General features: G+C 34.3%; 1 protein-coding gene across 17 annotated transcripts in view; it reads right to left on the reverse strand.

Moving 5' to 3' along the window:
• Positions 1-16836, reverse strand: part of TENM3 (teneurin transmembrane protein 3) — a 1284378-nt gene that overhangs the window by 849976 nt on the left and 417566 nt on the right. For all 17 annotated transcript variants that reach the window (XM_030947662.1, XM_030947654.1, XM_030947660.1 and 14 more), the window contains one exon: positions 6004-6043. The gene's annotated coding sequence lies outside the window, so the exon portion shown is untranslated. The remainder of the gene's footprint in view (positions 1-6003; positions 6044-16836) is intronic.

Genomic DNA, 16836 nt, shown 5'->3' on the forward strand with positions numbered 1-16836 from the left:
ATTTCTTGTTCAATAAAGTCAGGAATATAGTTGTACTATATTTCTTCTTTTTCCAGTTTCTTCCACTCAGATTCTACATCAATATTTCCTTTAATACAATTATAGCCACATGAAACTACTACAACATAGGTTAAAGAAATGGCAAATGCATAAAAGAAGTGCAGTTATGCATTTCAAAAATACAAAACTGAAAATCTCTATTAGGATGAGCTCTATAAAAAGTAGAGGTCTGGTGTGAAAGATAACAATTTCTGTCTGACCACATGTATGGTTAAACAATGTAGTTTATATGTATAGATACAGAAATAGGCCTTCCTTGAAAAAACAAACAAACAAAAAACAAAGAACAACCTAACACACTTCATCCAGTTGTTGAAATACAACAGAGCTTACTTTAACATATCAGTAGCTCTAACATTATAAATGTTATTGATATTAATATTGTAATTTCACTTTTTTTTCCACCCAAGAAGTTTCTACTGCCAATTGTGAATATATTTTGTAAGAAATATAATTTTATTTGCTAGAATGCAAGCTCATCCTAAATTGATGTCTTGCATTATACGTCTGGCAGTTTTTGGGGGGAACATTACATAGCCATTTATTAACAACAACAAAGTCTGTTTTATTTCTTTAAAAAAGTATGACTATTTAGAAAAATGTCAAAAAGGATGATAAACATTTCTGCATAAGATAGACATGTGCTATCCTGTGAAAGATAATTTGGGTAGTCAGCAAATCCCTACTGGCACAAATGTGAGGAGACACTGGCCAGAAAAATCTGTCCGGTTTTCAGAATGTGCAACACTTCTCTTAGAGAACTAAAAGGTCTCTCACTAAAATCTTAGTTGTCACATTAGCATTAAATCAGTGCCTGCCAGCAAACATGGTAAAAGGGTGTTAAAGGTTCTCATTGTAAATACTATTTTTCTGAGAGCTTAAACAATACCACAGAAAAGCGCTCTGGGCTGAAGTGTGGAATATTGCATATCTCTCAGAATGTGTGTCTTTAGGCAATTATTTTTTAATTCCTTTACTGAGATAGGTCCTAATCTTGAAAACCAAAGCTTAAGTGAAAGCAATAGGACACAATTCCTAAGAATGCTCAAGCACTGGTCACACAACATGCAACTTGCAATCTGATCCTCCTTGCTGGGATCCCAGTCAGAACCTGGCTCCTCAGAATTCCTTTAAATTAAATTGATTCAAGACTACCACAGTTTAAAGATATTTTAGTTGGATTAAGAGCTGAATTCATATATTTCCATATACTCTTCATGAGCATTCACGCATAGGCATTTCTCCATCTTTCTATTGTAAAAGAAGAACCAGATGTACCACTGAGAGACCAATCTCCACTGAATTAATCCCATTTCCCCCAAGGACAGCTCCAGAACAGCCACCATGAAGGTACTTAGAAAGGGAAACACCAGTATCAGTCATGAAAAGAAAACCTGTGAATACGAACATAGAACTTAAAAGGTCGCAAAAGTGGAATAATGCACCAATTGAACAAATGCTAGTGACACCACATCTGCAAATGTACAGAAACAAGATGAGCAAATACCATGTATCTCTTAAAAAAAAGATTATTGCCTGAAAAGATACAAATTAACACATCAGATAAAAAAGAAAAGCCTTCTTATTATCAATCTCAGCTAGTCCATACCAGAAACATAGAAGTGAGCCTAGACAACATCTATTTGCGTGTACCACAAAGTAAGCATTAGTACAAACCACATAGAGAATGCCCCCAAAGTATGTGTGAAATATAATACATTAAATTGTTCCCAAAAATTGGCATTTTTTCAACAAAAAAAATTGAATGCTGTTAATATTGTCATTGAAACTTTAATTTTTCGTTTTGCCACTTGTCAAGATAGTCAGAAACAGAATTCATCCCTACAAGAAAGGACAAAATAGTGTTTTAAATAGGGTACCATCTATTTAGGAAAACCAGAATGAAAGGTTTAAACATTTTAGAAAACATTGACCAGCGCTATGTCTTAGTAATGGTATCTCTACAACAATTTTGAGTCAACACTTCCCTTTCATTTCAAACATTGGAGTTCACTATGTCTGCAAACAGGGTCATAAGTCCCTAACAGTAACTGGATCTAAATACTTTGGATCATTAATTAATGAAAAAAATATTGTAATGGCATGTTATGGAATAACGATAAGGTAGACGAGACTACTTTTAACTAAGTATCATTAGCCTGTAGGAAAGAATTAGTAGACCTCCATAGAGGAGGTCTAAGGTCATATCTAAACAGAAAAGATCTTGATGACACTGAAACCTGGAAGGTATACAGCAATAGCAAAAGCTGTACTGAGAACAGACTTACCTGGTTTACTTGAGTAAACCAAGCCTTGAACATGTTAACTTAAACATTATGTACTTGAGCATCATTAGACCTGATTTGAACTCCTTAAAGTTTAATGCTGCAGTCTCCTTTATGCAGAAGCAGGAAGCTAGCCACTGGGTGAATTGATTTTGCCTGAGAAAGGGAGAAGGATACCTTGACACTGGAAAGACAGAAAAGATTGCCACACAAAAAGAGGATAAAAATTTCATTAACTCTTCACAAGTGACAACTGTTGAGTTCAACAAGGGGCAGTGCTTGCAGTGACTGTGCTGGTCTACTTTAACTAAAGAGATTGAATGCCTTATTAATACATCAATTGAAAAAAGGTAGTTTACAAAACCATTTGTTTTAATATTTTTTATTATTCTGAAGTAATAAAAGAACTTTTTTAAAAGATCTAGGGTGGTCCCAAATAGTTTCTAATTCTCTCTCTCATAATAATAGTTACTTCATAACTATTAACATTTGTTTTATTAATCCACTACTTGATAGAAAAATTTAATTCTTTTCCTAAGTGTGAAATAATAAATAAGAATGCCCAGCCTACGTGATCTGTAAAATTCAACAGAAATGAGACATGCATAGGTTAAGCCCAAGGTCAAACATATCAGCAGAAACAAAGTCAGAAGTTCATAGATAAGGTGAACTCTTATTAATCAGCACAACACTGACATATTTTGTAAAACTACAGGTAAAGTTTGCTTGCTGTGTAATAATGTATCCTAATAACTCTCAGTGGGAACACAGCTTGCAGAAAGGAAGTGATGAGAAAGTGAATAGTAACAAATTATTAGAAAGATAGTATTCACTAAACAGCTATAAGAAATTCATAAATAATACATCTTATTGACAAGTGAGGGTGCATTTATCTCTCACATCTAATGCAATGTTAGAATTGCCAAGGTATTGAGAACTGTAAGATGTAACTGCAGTGAAAATAAAATTTAATGTAAAGTTAAAAAAGCAGATATTAAAAAAGTGTCTTTTGACAGACCTAAATATACTGAAGTCCATATTGGTCAAGTCAGTATAAATTATAATACAAAACTCAAGTTTGACATTTGATAAATATGCTATATTTTGGACAAGTGAAGATGGCTTTTTTAAAGGAAAATATTCCTCTATAGAACTACTGAAGCACTTTTTCTCATTCAATAGACACATGAATGTGAGTGATTTGGTTGCCTGGAGTTGCTCAGTAGGAGTCTACCTTGGATTTGCAGAAGGTTTTTCTTAGAGTTTCTCAGCAAAGGCTATTATAAAAAGTAAGCAGGTAAGAAGGCAGACATTTATAACTCAGACTTTAAAAGCAAAGTAGTAGAGAGGAAAGATCCAGTTCCTGAAATTGCGAGACATTGCTGCTGGACTTTTTCAAAGAGTCTTTCTGGGGCCTTTCTGCTGTTCAACATTCATAAGTAATCTGGGAAGAGGGATGAGGGCTGTTGAAAAATATCCCTGATTGGAGTTATTTGGGTTGGCCAGGGCAAGGACAGACAGTGTAGAATTCCAGAAATTCTGTACTTGCAAGCCTGAGTGACAAGCAAAACAATGGCAGAATAAATGCTCTGCAAATAAATGTAAAACGGTACACAAAGAGGGTGAGGGAAGGTGGGAATTTTAACATAGTGGGCCTAGAGTTGACAGTCACCATGGAGAAATGAGCCCATAGTTACATAACCATTCATTATTGGTATTCAGCAAGAAACTAAGAAGGAAAAGCTGAAGGAATGATTTTGAAATAGTATAAACCTAAGAATGTCTCACACTTAGAAAGCAATGGATAGCATGCAAAACCCAAAACAGGGCAAGAAAGATGAACAGCTTCTACACAGAGTAGGATACTTCTCTTGAAGAGACCATCTCCAAAGAAGGATATAGATGAGGCTGACAAATCACTGGTGGCATAAAGGGAATGGATTGACTACAGGTCAATCAAATCCAATACAAAGTAGATACAAATTAAGATAGAAGAAATCACATTCAAAACACTAATAGCAAAAAGTTCTTTACGCACAAAATGAACAGGGTAGTAGACCCATACAACTCATACTTGTTCTAAGACTTGAACAGGTTTGTGGGAGTAGATACAGGGAACCAAAATACAACAAAATTTTGATCTTTAGAAACCACATACATCTGATAAAATTTCATCAGCTAAAACTACTAGAGGCTGGGGAATCTACTTCTAGTTCTTACCCTTCCCTGGGCATATATTTATAATCACTGCCTAGAGACAGGATGCTGTCGAGACAAATCTTACCCTAATCCAATATGGGCATTCTTCTTTTGCTATGTTTCCCCAGGTCATTACTTTTAGGCAGCTGCCTGAAGTGGCCATGGATGCCTTTGAGGCACCTAATCCTGTTATGTGTGATACATTTAAAATATTTGCTTCTCAGTTGTGGATTACTCTTGGAGGGCAGAAGGGAAGATGAATCATAAAATGTAAGTGCTACAGGACTTCACTTATAAACTCTGGCATCTTTTATTGGATACTGTCTGAAATGTCAGAAATTTTTCATGCTTTTAGGATAGTTCAATGAGTTTTTTGCATTATTGTGTCCATGAAATATCTTGCTTCAAATGCCAGTATCTTATAAGTGAATCAGTAGACAAGTGCAAACATGGAATCTCACTGAAAAGTTAACAAGTCTCCCAAGGATAATTGCCCTTTGCCATTGAAAAATATCTCCTGGCAACAAATGGAATACCAATGAGATTAAACGTAACTTCCTCTAAAGCTTTTCAAATGAAACAACACAGCTTTATCATAGCACTAAGTAGTAACACTTCATTTAATATGTACATTAATTATTGCTGAATTATAATGGATTGTCTAAAAAGTTGTATAATATTCACATTAATACTAAATTAATTCATTATGATGAGTGTAATTACAATGAATACTAACTAAATTAATGGCAGCTAGACATGCTAGAAAAAGTGTTACCCATTTACTTGACATGTTCCAAATGGAATATATTTTGTTAATGTATTTAGAAGAGTAGTGTGAATAGTTGAATAGTAGTGTGAAGCAGAGTGCTTAGCAGAGATTTTTTTTAATATCATTGAACAAATTATTTTACTGCATGTTCAGGTTCTATGTGCATATATATATATAATACAATCTGAACGCATTATCTGAATCAAATAAAAATAGTAGATCATCAAATCAGTCTTATGCTTCTGATTGTATTTAGTTTCACTTCTACTCATACATGAATAAAATCCTAGATGCATGGTCAGAAAGTCAAAAAGTCAGGAAACAGACTATATATGCTGCTGTGCCCCAGTTTTGCACTCCAGTATTCATTCTGGTCTGCACTACAGATTAACCATGTTCCAGGAAAAGCCTGATGTCAGGTGGTGTGTTTAGCATGCTTCTGCATTTATATTTCCTGACCCATTGGCCTAAGCCTTACATAAACTATTCTTGCCGATGGCAAAAGAAATCTGGCTTGGGAATTGTATCTGTAGCCACATGCCAGATGTCTCACAGGCTCTCACAGAGTATTAATTGTTCACCAGTTTTCAAGGAAGAAGTCAGTTTTATCCACAAGACAAAAATTTAGTAGATTTAGAAAAATAAAATGCGATGCCTAATTCAATAGGGGAAACAAACAGAGTTACTTACAATGCTCTTTTCAATCAATGGAATGCAGTTTTGCTGCCATCTGTGAAAGCAAACAGAGCAAAAAAATATTATTTCACATAGGTCACAGAATTATAAAAATTTTAAGTATGAGTAAAGAGAGCATAATTAGATGTTATAGTACTAATAGGCAACTAAAATATTATCATACTTATTCTTCCTCTACTTTGATTCAATACTTTGATTCAAAGGCAACATCATTGACTGGATTCATTCTTTTGCACTAACATATCCAACACAGCATAAACTGTAAAAAAAATTCATTGCTTTGTCCAAAGGAAAAAAAAAAATCAGTGAATTAGTAGGGCAAACAAGAATTGAAACTGCTGCCAAACACTTGACAAAACATCAAAACACAGCTTGATTCTTTGTTCACACAACAGAAGATACAAAGAAAAAAGTATCATCCTTTAACTTTTCTTGTATTGTATTTCAGAAGAAGATGAACTGTAGCCTCCCGGCAATTGCTAATGCAGTGTTTGTCTTCTGTGTTGCGATTATCCACTTGGGTGCTGCACTGGAGCTCCCTGGGCTATTTTGACACTGCATCCAGATGCTCCAATTTTGCTTCAGTGACTCAAGAGCAGAGCCAATATGCCTTAAAGCAATGTTCAAAGGGTTAGGTCTTGATGAACAATTAAAGCACTCAGAAGTGTTTCTGAACATCTCTGACTGGTGCTGAAGTGACTTAAGTGGCCCTTGTGTGACATCCAGGCAGGGAATATGTAATAGAAAGTCTCAGTTCTACACTCAAGGTGAATGTGGATTCTGCACCACTTTTATAGGAAAAAGAAAAAAAGTGCAAATACAAAAGAAAAATATTCATGATTTTAACAGCAGTAGATCAGTTCTAGAAAGGGTGAATATTTGTCTGCTTTATATAAACGACTTTAAAAGGCCTTGTTAGAAATATTTTATTAAAGTTGCATTTTTCATCTATTCCCACTTTCTTGTCTGAGACCAAAATAATTTACTGCTTGAGCAAGACTTTTTTAAGTGAACATGCACTTCCTTTTGAATCTAAGCATAATTCCACAAAAAATAAAGATCTGTGTACTTCAACATACTTCAGTAGTCCATAAATGAAAAGCTAACTCAAGCACTGAGTGTTATTATTCCAACTGTTTCATATTTATGGGATTGGAAACTCATTTTGGAAAATATTCATTTAATTGGAGAATAACTTCATCTATTAAACACCACAAAACCAGAAAAATACACAAGGTTCCATCACATCCAAATTATGGGCTCTGAAGCAAAAAAGTAAAGGCACCTGATCAACTAATGCTAAGACCAGTAACACATTTTTTAAAATTTCTTACTTATAAAGAACAAATAATTATAATTTCATATGTGCTTCACATTTTTTGTGAAACATGCATAATTAAGCTATTTTATTATTTCATATTTTCATTTTTCATTGTAGAGATTTTCCTTGGTATTGAGAAAAATAAGCCAGGGAATGTTCCCATGAGTTTCACTTTGGAGTTTGTTTAGGGTTTTGAATTGGGTTTGTTTTGTTCTTGGTTTTTTGTTTTGTTTTGTTTTTCTTTCCCTAATGCTCCTGAGTATCAATTTTGGTTTTCTGACATGAGATGAAGTAAGAAAACAATTTCAGGTGGCAATTGTTATTGAAGAAAATTTTATCTGAACAACGCCACTGCATGACTTATGTTAGAAGACACAGATTTGATACAGAATACAAACTGTGTACCAGGTGGGAGTTAACTGCAGGAAATCTTAAGAGACACAAGCTAAGGCTGAGGGATGCCCTGAAAGAAATTTTGTGGGGGTGAAAAAAAGAAAAAAAAAGAAAAAAAATCACTTTATGATCTTTCCAGCACCTTCTCCTCCTTTGTTTCTGTTAACTTTGCATCTGTTTGCAGCTGCCAGTGAGCTCTCCTACTGTGCTGACTGGGCAGGACAGAAGAAACACACCCGGGGTCTGCCTGCCCTGCTGATCTCACAGTCAGGTTACAGGTTTCATCAAACCCTGCATGCAGTGCAGAAGTTGTTCCTGTATTAAAGCTTCATACTTGCATCTGCTTTATATGAATGGAGAATCACTTCAAAGATTTGTATCTTGAATGCCAGTTTTGAATACTGCTAAATTCATTTTTTCTTATTCTGTGAAATCCATAAAGTAATAGAAGATTCTTAGACACAAAACAGAACACATAGAAGAATTATTATCAAAATTCTTATCATTTTTAATACACAGTTTAAATCTAAGAATGTGCAGGTCAGAGGAAAGAAATAAAGACTGACTGTTTATATTTTATGACTATTTTTACCTCTGTAGTTCAGAAATAATTTTCAGTCTTAAAAATAAAACATTGGCTGAAATATCCCAACTTCTCCATAATGGAAACTAGATTTACTTTTATGGACTAAGAAGGTCCAGCATTATCAAGAAAGACAGATGAGTAATTAAAAATAAAATTCAGAATGTTCTATTAGCAATAGCTTTTGCTTGAACATTGCACTATATCTTTTTGCAAAAAGGTCAGCAAGAAACAAAGTAAAAGTTAGCAAATACACCTGATTCTTTCAGCAACAATGTTGCTATCTTTGGGCGTTCTGGTTAGAAGTCTTCCAGAAATATGCATTATTTTGGGAGAAACAACACATATGAACAACTCTGAGTTCAAGCACTTTTCCTATCAGCATTTAATAAAAAAGCACAAGCAACACAAATCTATCAGATATTTCAAAACTGTCTCCTGATTTAAAGTGAGGGCATCAGGGCTGCCTAAACACCTACTGTGGCATAACCACCTTCTTAATGTACAGAGAATATTCCCTTCCCCCATGAAATGCATGGTGGATCTCTGTGAATATGTGTAATCAAAAAAGGAATGGATTTTGTTTTCCTGGGTAAACTTGTGAAAGGGAGAGCTGAAGAAAACTAGGCACAAAGGTTTAGGGAACTAGACTTGGTTATTCAGCTTCTGTCTTGATCATTCTAGTGTATATCTATAGGAAAAGGAACGACACTGTGCTCTTGACCATTACTCCACTAAAAGCTTGGGAAATCAAGATTAACACCAAGCACTCTTTCTAGGTAAGGAACTGCGTGTTACCATTCTTGTCCTTTCTTACAGTTCTAAAGGAAGGGAAAATCATTCACTAAATTAAGACTTGGGAACTCTGGGTCTCACAACTGGTACCAAAGAACCTTCTGTATGACTCTGTGAAGATTTGCAATATTTGACAACCTATTCTGTATCTGTACACTACTACAAAGACATTTTGTAGTAGTGTACAGATACAGACAGCAAGAGATCAACAGCTGACCTTTGCAGGTAAGATTTTTCTAGCTTGATTTTTCCCCAGTAAAAAAAAAAAAAAGAAAAAAAACCCTATACTTTGTTGTGGCTTTTCCTCACATCCGTTGGCACTGTAAGAGGTAGAGAAAAATGACTCATTTCATAAATGGTCAATGTTTCTTTCATATTGATCCTTGTGTCTGAATTGAAATAAGTACTTGTGGCCAGCAAGTTCTACTACTCCTTCTTAATAGAGGCATGCTAGTTCAGCTCAGTACAGGTTCTTGAATTGGGAAGTGTTAGGACACATGGAAGTATCTAAGAGAGGGCTTTAAGTATTATGTAAATTGTTTTCAGTTAGGATTTTTTACAAAAAGGGTATTGAAAAAAAACCAGTCATCTTCCCCCTCCTCTACAATGCCTCTACACTTCAACTAAAATTATGCTTTTAGGACAAAAAAACCCCATATTTTGATTTCATTTGGAACTGACAGTAATAGTCATGAAATATTTAGAAACAAAAAAATGTGGGGAAGAACTATCCATCTACGTTCCCAAAAGTAGCATTTTTCTCCAGTCATTAATTTGTGTACTTGCCAAAGACATAGGCAACTCTTCAGAAGCTATTTAAACACAAAACTAAAGAACTGGAAATGAAAGATTAGGCTTACACGCTCTTTGTAAATCATTCATGGAAGTAAAGAGAATCCCCCCTCTCTTCACTTATTCAATAGCTCTGCGGTTAGGGCCTCATCTGATATACAATGTGGGACAATCAGGTTCATGACCTTGTCTGCACATTCTTGAACCCACATTTTCACTTTCCCAAAAGAGTTCTTAAACCAGTGAGAAATCTATAATTGGCTTCTCTCGATCCCTATGGAAAAAGCTGTTCTGCATGGATTATTTAAATACTGAGTCAAAGAGAAAGAATGACTCTTTAGTCTGGTGGTTAAAGAATTCACCTGGGAGGCACACAGCTCAGTCAAAGTAGCAGTTCAGATAGTTCAGGTGAGAGCATACCCCTGCAGAATATCCAGTGGTTAGGTGATTCCCTTGGAAGGCAGAAAATAAAGGTTTAAATCTCAGTCAGGGGGAAGGGCTTAAAACCTGGTCTCCTACATATCGGAGTTATTGCATTAAAAAACATATGGTGAGATCTTCAACTTTGCGGGGGTAGAGGTGAGTGGGTGGAGACGGGAAGATGAAGAGAAACAGTTGTTATCTCTTCACTAGTTTTGTGAATCTATTCCTGTTCCAAAACCAAAAAATAAAGTCATCACAAATTCAGTCTGAATTTTGACAGCTTTTTAAATTGCTAGCAATCAATTTATTCACTAGAGATATATTCAGATAGTTAATGGAAAATATTGTCTTCCTTGCAGGCTCAGATTAGACTCCCAATTAAAGACTGAATTAAATTTTTTTGCATGTATGAAGCTGCCCTGTACAAATAGTGTACATATACAAAGTAATCCTTGTGGAGTTAAGATTAATTGACATTTAAGGACTATTCTATGAATTACGTTCTAAAATTCTATGGGATAAGACAAATATTATAGTAGGAGCTCACTTAACATTTCAAATTGTTCAGAGTATATTCATCATACTTTTTATAAGAAAGCAATGATTATGCTCTTTTCTTTTTTTTTCTGGACATCATATCTTGACACAAAAAAATTCAGTATAGCTTATCTGGAACTAGTATTTTCCTATTTCTTATATCATTATTGTCAACTCCCTATTTAAATGCTGTATTTTATATTTCATTTATTATATAGGGTCTCCAAACACACATTTGAGTCTATTTTATGAGAAGCTTAATAATTTTATTGAAAAACAGAAAAGTAAACCTGAATTCCTCAGTACTTGCCATCAACACTGATCTAAGGACTCATTGCTTACCTGAACATTATTTAAATCTTACTTTTCTTTCATTATCAATATTTCTCTTCTGAAACCTTCATATTTTTTTCTGACAGCATTCAGAAGTTCCATGGATATCAATGACAAGTTAATTGGATGTAAATCTTTCAAACACAAAGTGGGTTTCAACAGGAAAAGGTTGGTGAAGTTGAAAAATTAAATTTGAAATAGCTTAATACAATCATTCTAATAATTTAATTTGTCTAATATATATATGTTACGTATTCAGAAATATTCATTCTTCGGCCACTCCTACACAGTATTATTGCCTGCTGGCCTTTAAAAGTACACACAGTCACTATTCAAATCTTAATGAGAATGTAAGAATATGCTGCTGCTTTCACATAGCACTTTTTTTTCACAATATGAGGGCAGGCAAAAATAATAAAATATTTTCAAATTTGCCAGCTAACAACAAGAGTAAATTATATATATATTTTTAATCTAGTTTTTGCAAAAGAACATGTTCATTTGCATAAATTTTGTTTCTTGTGGGAAGTCTAACTTTTTATGATTCCCATGTTAGATTCTCCCCTCAGCACTTCCAAAAAACTGAAACATCTTTTCCTGTTAAGAAGTTCATACATTTTTTAGTTAAATGTCTTGAGGGAGGGGGAATAAAATTTTAGTGCAGGAAATTCCTAATTTTCAACTGACTCAAAAAGAAAATAGTCTTAATATAAATCTGTTTTATGAGAGTATTTTTGATATGTAATGTAAAATGAAGAATTACTGAAAAGCGCTGTGTGCTAATAACATTAATGTTGGTTTTAGCTCAGATACGTAAACAGGGGGTATTATGGAGAAGATCATCCTCTTATGACTGACAGTTGGAGCAGGTGTCAATGTTGCTAATAGTGGGAATTGTTGTTTGGATTTTATTGGCTATTGTACCCAGCTGCTTATAAATATACAGTGATCTAAAGGTACTTTCACATAAAGGATAACCTGACACACTTGTAGAATTTTGCTTCAACTACATAACAAGTATTTTACAGAAGAAAAATATTGCCAAACAGGCTTCAAGTATTTTTTAATATGTTATGGATCAAACTGCAGCAAAACCATCAAACAAATCATAACAAAAAGTGTTTCTCATCACGTTATTCAGAAATACTCATACAGTGAAAATATCATAATGCATTCAATATGTAAGCAAACTGGAAAGGATTAAGGTTTTGCTAATCACTTCTGTTTAAAAACTCAGTTCACAAGTGTATTTGTTAAATTCACAGATATAATTTTCCAAAAGCACTGTGTGATTTTTCTACCTGCTCATTACTGAAAAATATTTCACCTGAACTTGCCTCAACTCCAGCATCACTGAAGAAAATAAGCATTAATGGAAAACTCACTGCCAGGCAAGGCAGCTTCCATCACAGAAAAGAAGGTTTATGGCTTAATCCTCCATAATCATGATTGGGCACAACATTTTATCTAAAATAAAACCCCCATACATCAACAAAAATCTCACCAACAACTCTCAGGCAGACTATTTTTTGCATTGTATTGCTTTTGTTGTTTTTTAACTCTGAAATAGAGAAGGACAAAGTAAAAATATACAGCTCGGTATAAAAAAAAGCAAATTTTTTTGGTGAGAAATCAGTTCAAAAACCACACAGTAATGCTTTGTGACTAAAAACATAATTAGGTAAAGAAACCAAATTAAGAAGTGAAACATAATAAGACAGTTGGTGTGTTGCACCATACTCTTATCCAAAATTTTTCACTCATTTATACATATGAAAAAAAGAAACCCGATTATTCCTTGATTATTGCTCTCAATCTCGCACAATAATTTGAGGAGTGTACTAGTACAACTAACATCAATTCCATTCTTCTTAATTATGTAACATTAAACTCAAATTTTGTTACTTTTGCTGCTGAGAAAAAAGAGGAAAAAGCCACTGTATTTGTACTGTCATCTCATTTCTGGTTCTTCTAAGGTTCTTTTTTCTTACCAAAGTGGGAATCTTTCACAATCTGAAATATCAGTCTTTATTTCTTTAATTGGGTGTTTTGATCAGGACCTTTTCAGTGAACTCTTCACATTTTAATATATTTCTGCTTCACTACTCTAGCTGATTGTTTCAGAGGTTGTGCAGAACACATTCCTGATCTTCACGAAAGCCGCTTTCAAGGTCTTTCATATTCTGCCATAATCCCCCAGTAATTACAAAGGCTCTCTTTGCAACAATAAGCAAGTCTGAGAGGAGTTCTATAACCCTACATCACATACTAAATTGTACTTGGACATTTCAGTTAAATGTGCTTCCCTTGAGCCCCCAGCTTGCATACGAAATCTGCGAGATGCCAAAACACAAGAACTGAAAGGTTATGATGATGGTAACTGTCTCTATACAAAGCATTGATTAAATGAAATACCAAACACAGCTTGGATAAAGGCTTTAGTTGGGGAGCAGTTAAATCCTCATTAGAAAAGCAAAGTTGACAGAGCTTAAAAACACTTATTTTATGCCTGATAATCATTAATCATTTTTACAGATCTTTTTCTCCCCTAGGACTTTAAAAGTGTTTTTGAATGTTCCTCTGTAAGTACTCATACTTTTAATTTTATTTTATTTTTTAGGTAAAAATGTCTCTTCTGGCCAAAGGAAAGACCTTGCCAGATTTTTGACTTAGTTGCAACCGTTGCTTTCAGGTATATGACCCATGAGCTATCAAAAGTCACCTTTCCAATTGCTGTATATGTGTAAAGAAAAAATGCACAATACATATCTTAAAAAATACAAAATCCTCTTTACCCTCTTGTCTTTTTCATTCTTTGAGTTTTCTCTATTTATTGCTTGCTGACCAAGAACATAAGCATGTGGATTTTTTTTTATATCTTCAAAGGGCTACACCAAGTTCCACCTATAATTCAACCCAAAGATTGTAAGGGTCCAGAATAAAGTAAACCACTACCATACACCTGATCTTACCTTGGTCTGAAAAGCTATAGAAAAAAAGAAACTTCTCTATGCAGTTTTCTGCCAATACAACTGGCCTAAACTATGTTAAATTACATGGGATAAAAATACTGTACCACAAAAATGATCTGAACACAGTCTCTACTTTTGATAGCCATACATAATGTGAAGATCAATTTTGTTTAAAAGCTTGTGATACTAATTTCTGATGTTGTTGCAGTATTAAGGATGCCTTCTGTTACCTGTTACCTTAAATTTTCCAACTTAATAGATGCTGTGTTTTTCACTCAGTAAAGGAATATTCCTTACAAAGAAGTGGGGAAGTCAATATATATTAAAAAAAAATGAAACTAGGGAACTGTGCAAATGATTTTTTTAATTCTGTGAATGACATCTGAAAGAAAATCAAATGAACTAATTTTTTTGTTGACATTGTAAACTTTAACACTGATAATAAACACAGAAAATAGGGAGAAAAAAAGATGCCAGCTCCTCAATTTTTGCTTAATAACTTTTTTTGAACAATCAACAATAATATGGAAATCTTACTTTTGCATTTCAGCTTTACCTGAAGGCTATTTAACCCCTATTTTCCAGGAACTCTTTTATCTTTATTACTATAGGCAGTTTGTTGATAAGTGTTTCTGTCTCTCCTGATGAAACTTATTACTTTCAATAAATATTCATATACTCAATGAGACAGAGACAGTAAAAATTATTCTATTCCCCGTTTGTTGAACCAATTTACATGGGAAATACAAGTTTCTAATTACTATGCTAATGAATATTTATATATTGCAAAGGAAGTGGAAAGACACCAACAAAGGCAATGTCTGAAGGTGTTACAATTAAGGTACTTGCAGGAAAGTAAAGAAGATGCAGTTTCAAGTGAGATTTGCCTTCCCCTTCAACATGTGAACTGAATATTTTTTTAAAAGCTTTTTCCTTGAATGAAATGGGCCCAATTAGCTTCTTTAATTCAGTTCATAACTTAATTCTGGGTTTACCCATTTTGTTACTTTCATCTAATTTTGCTGCTTTTAAATTAACTGTAGTCACTTATTTATGGCTAATGTATTCAAATAGACACACTTGCTGCAAGTGCAAAAAATACAGTTTGGAAGAATTTCACTGTGTTTCTGACAACAATTGTAGGTAAGAGCTATTGTGGAACATCCACATTTTAATTTGATGACTGTATATTAGCAAGTTCAAACTTCGAGTTCTGCCTCCACTCATAGTCACTTTACATTAATCTTAAATCAAGAGATATTTGCTACCATGAGCAACATCTTACTCCCTAAAAGCCTGGAAACCAGTGATAATGTGCAGTGGTAGAAGGCACTTTGTAAAGTGTTATTTAATAAATAAAACAAAGGCAACATGGGAATATATGGCTGCTTCACTGTAGGAGCCTCTCCTGAATGCATGATACTTTAGTAAGAGTAGGACGTGATCAATCAGGGATGACAATAATTAGGCTTGTATCAAAGAAAGACAACTTCCTCTTCCTCATAAAGCATGAATGGCAAACAATAAGAATCAGGAAGTACTCTAAATGTATAGACACAAGGAATAAATATGACCTTCATAAGAGTAACTGAATGAGTGTCCATGGGTTGTATACATCTAATAGGGAAGGTGCACACCTTTGCTTCCTTCAGTAAAGCAAGCATTAGGGTCTGGAACATAAGGAACAGTGGTTATTTAGCCTGGAGAAAAGGCAGCTCTTGGGAGTCCTTATTGGTCTCTAGCAACTCCTGAAAGAAGATTATAGTGAGTTGGGGATCAGCCTCTTCTAGTGGCAACCAGTGACAGGGCAAGGGGAAATGGCCTCTGGTGGTACCAGGCAAGGTTCAGGCTGGATCTAAGAATCAAATTCACCACTGAAAGAGTGTTCACGCATTGGAATGAACTCCCCAGGGAAGTGGTAAAGTCACCATGCCTGGAAGTGATCAAAAAAGACTGGATGTAGTACTTTGTGATGTGGTTTGGTTGGCATGGTGATCTTGGAGATCTTATTCAACCTTAATGATTCTGTTCCATGATTCTATGTGCACTGGACTCATGCAGTTAAATTTTGTTAGTAGAGGTTAGTTAATATTTCCTATTATTATGATTAGAATTTTTAGGTTCAAGAACATGATAGTTATGCAGTTTTATGAAGCATGGCATTCAAAGCGAGAAGAAATAAAGGAGAAACCAAAGAGGAAACCCCCTGTACAAACTACCCTTTTTAGCAATGTGACTCAACACTAAGCCCCTTCTTACATTTCACTTGCATGGAAATCACACTATTAGGATGGAGAAAGTACCAAATATTTTCCCTTAATGGCTTTTGTGTGCCACACTGGAAGACAGTGCATACTGACTAAAATAAATTGCATGAAGGAATTACTACAGGAACATTGTCTATACTTAAAAAGCATATTCAGTTTCAAATTGTATGCCTATTCATCATTAATTACAGCAGCTAACATTTTTGTGCAAGACCTATTTACAACTAAAATACTGGCATAATACTTTGGAATGGTATTTTGTGCACGTACTTTAAATTTTCTACGGATTTAAACAGATGTAAATTTCAAACACTGTGTTAGCTAAAGAAAAAAAAAGGGCAATTATGGGACCAAAAGGTAAGATTAAATAGTATGTATAGCATTGTAGTGACCCTTCACCTGCATCGTGCA

Source organism: Camarhynchus parvulus, chromosome 4 (assembly GCF_901933205.1).
Source record: "Camarhynchus parvulus chromosome 4, STF_HiC, whole genome shotgun sequence".
In the NCBI taxonomy this organism is placed as follows: Eukaryota; Metazoa; Chordata; class Aves; order Passeriformes; family Thraupidae; genus Camarhynchus; species Camarhynchus parvulus.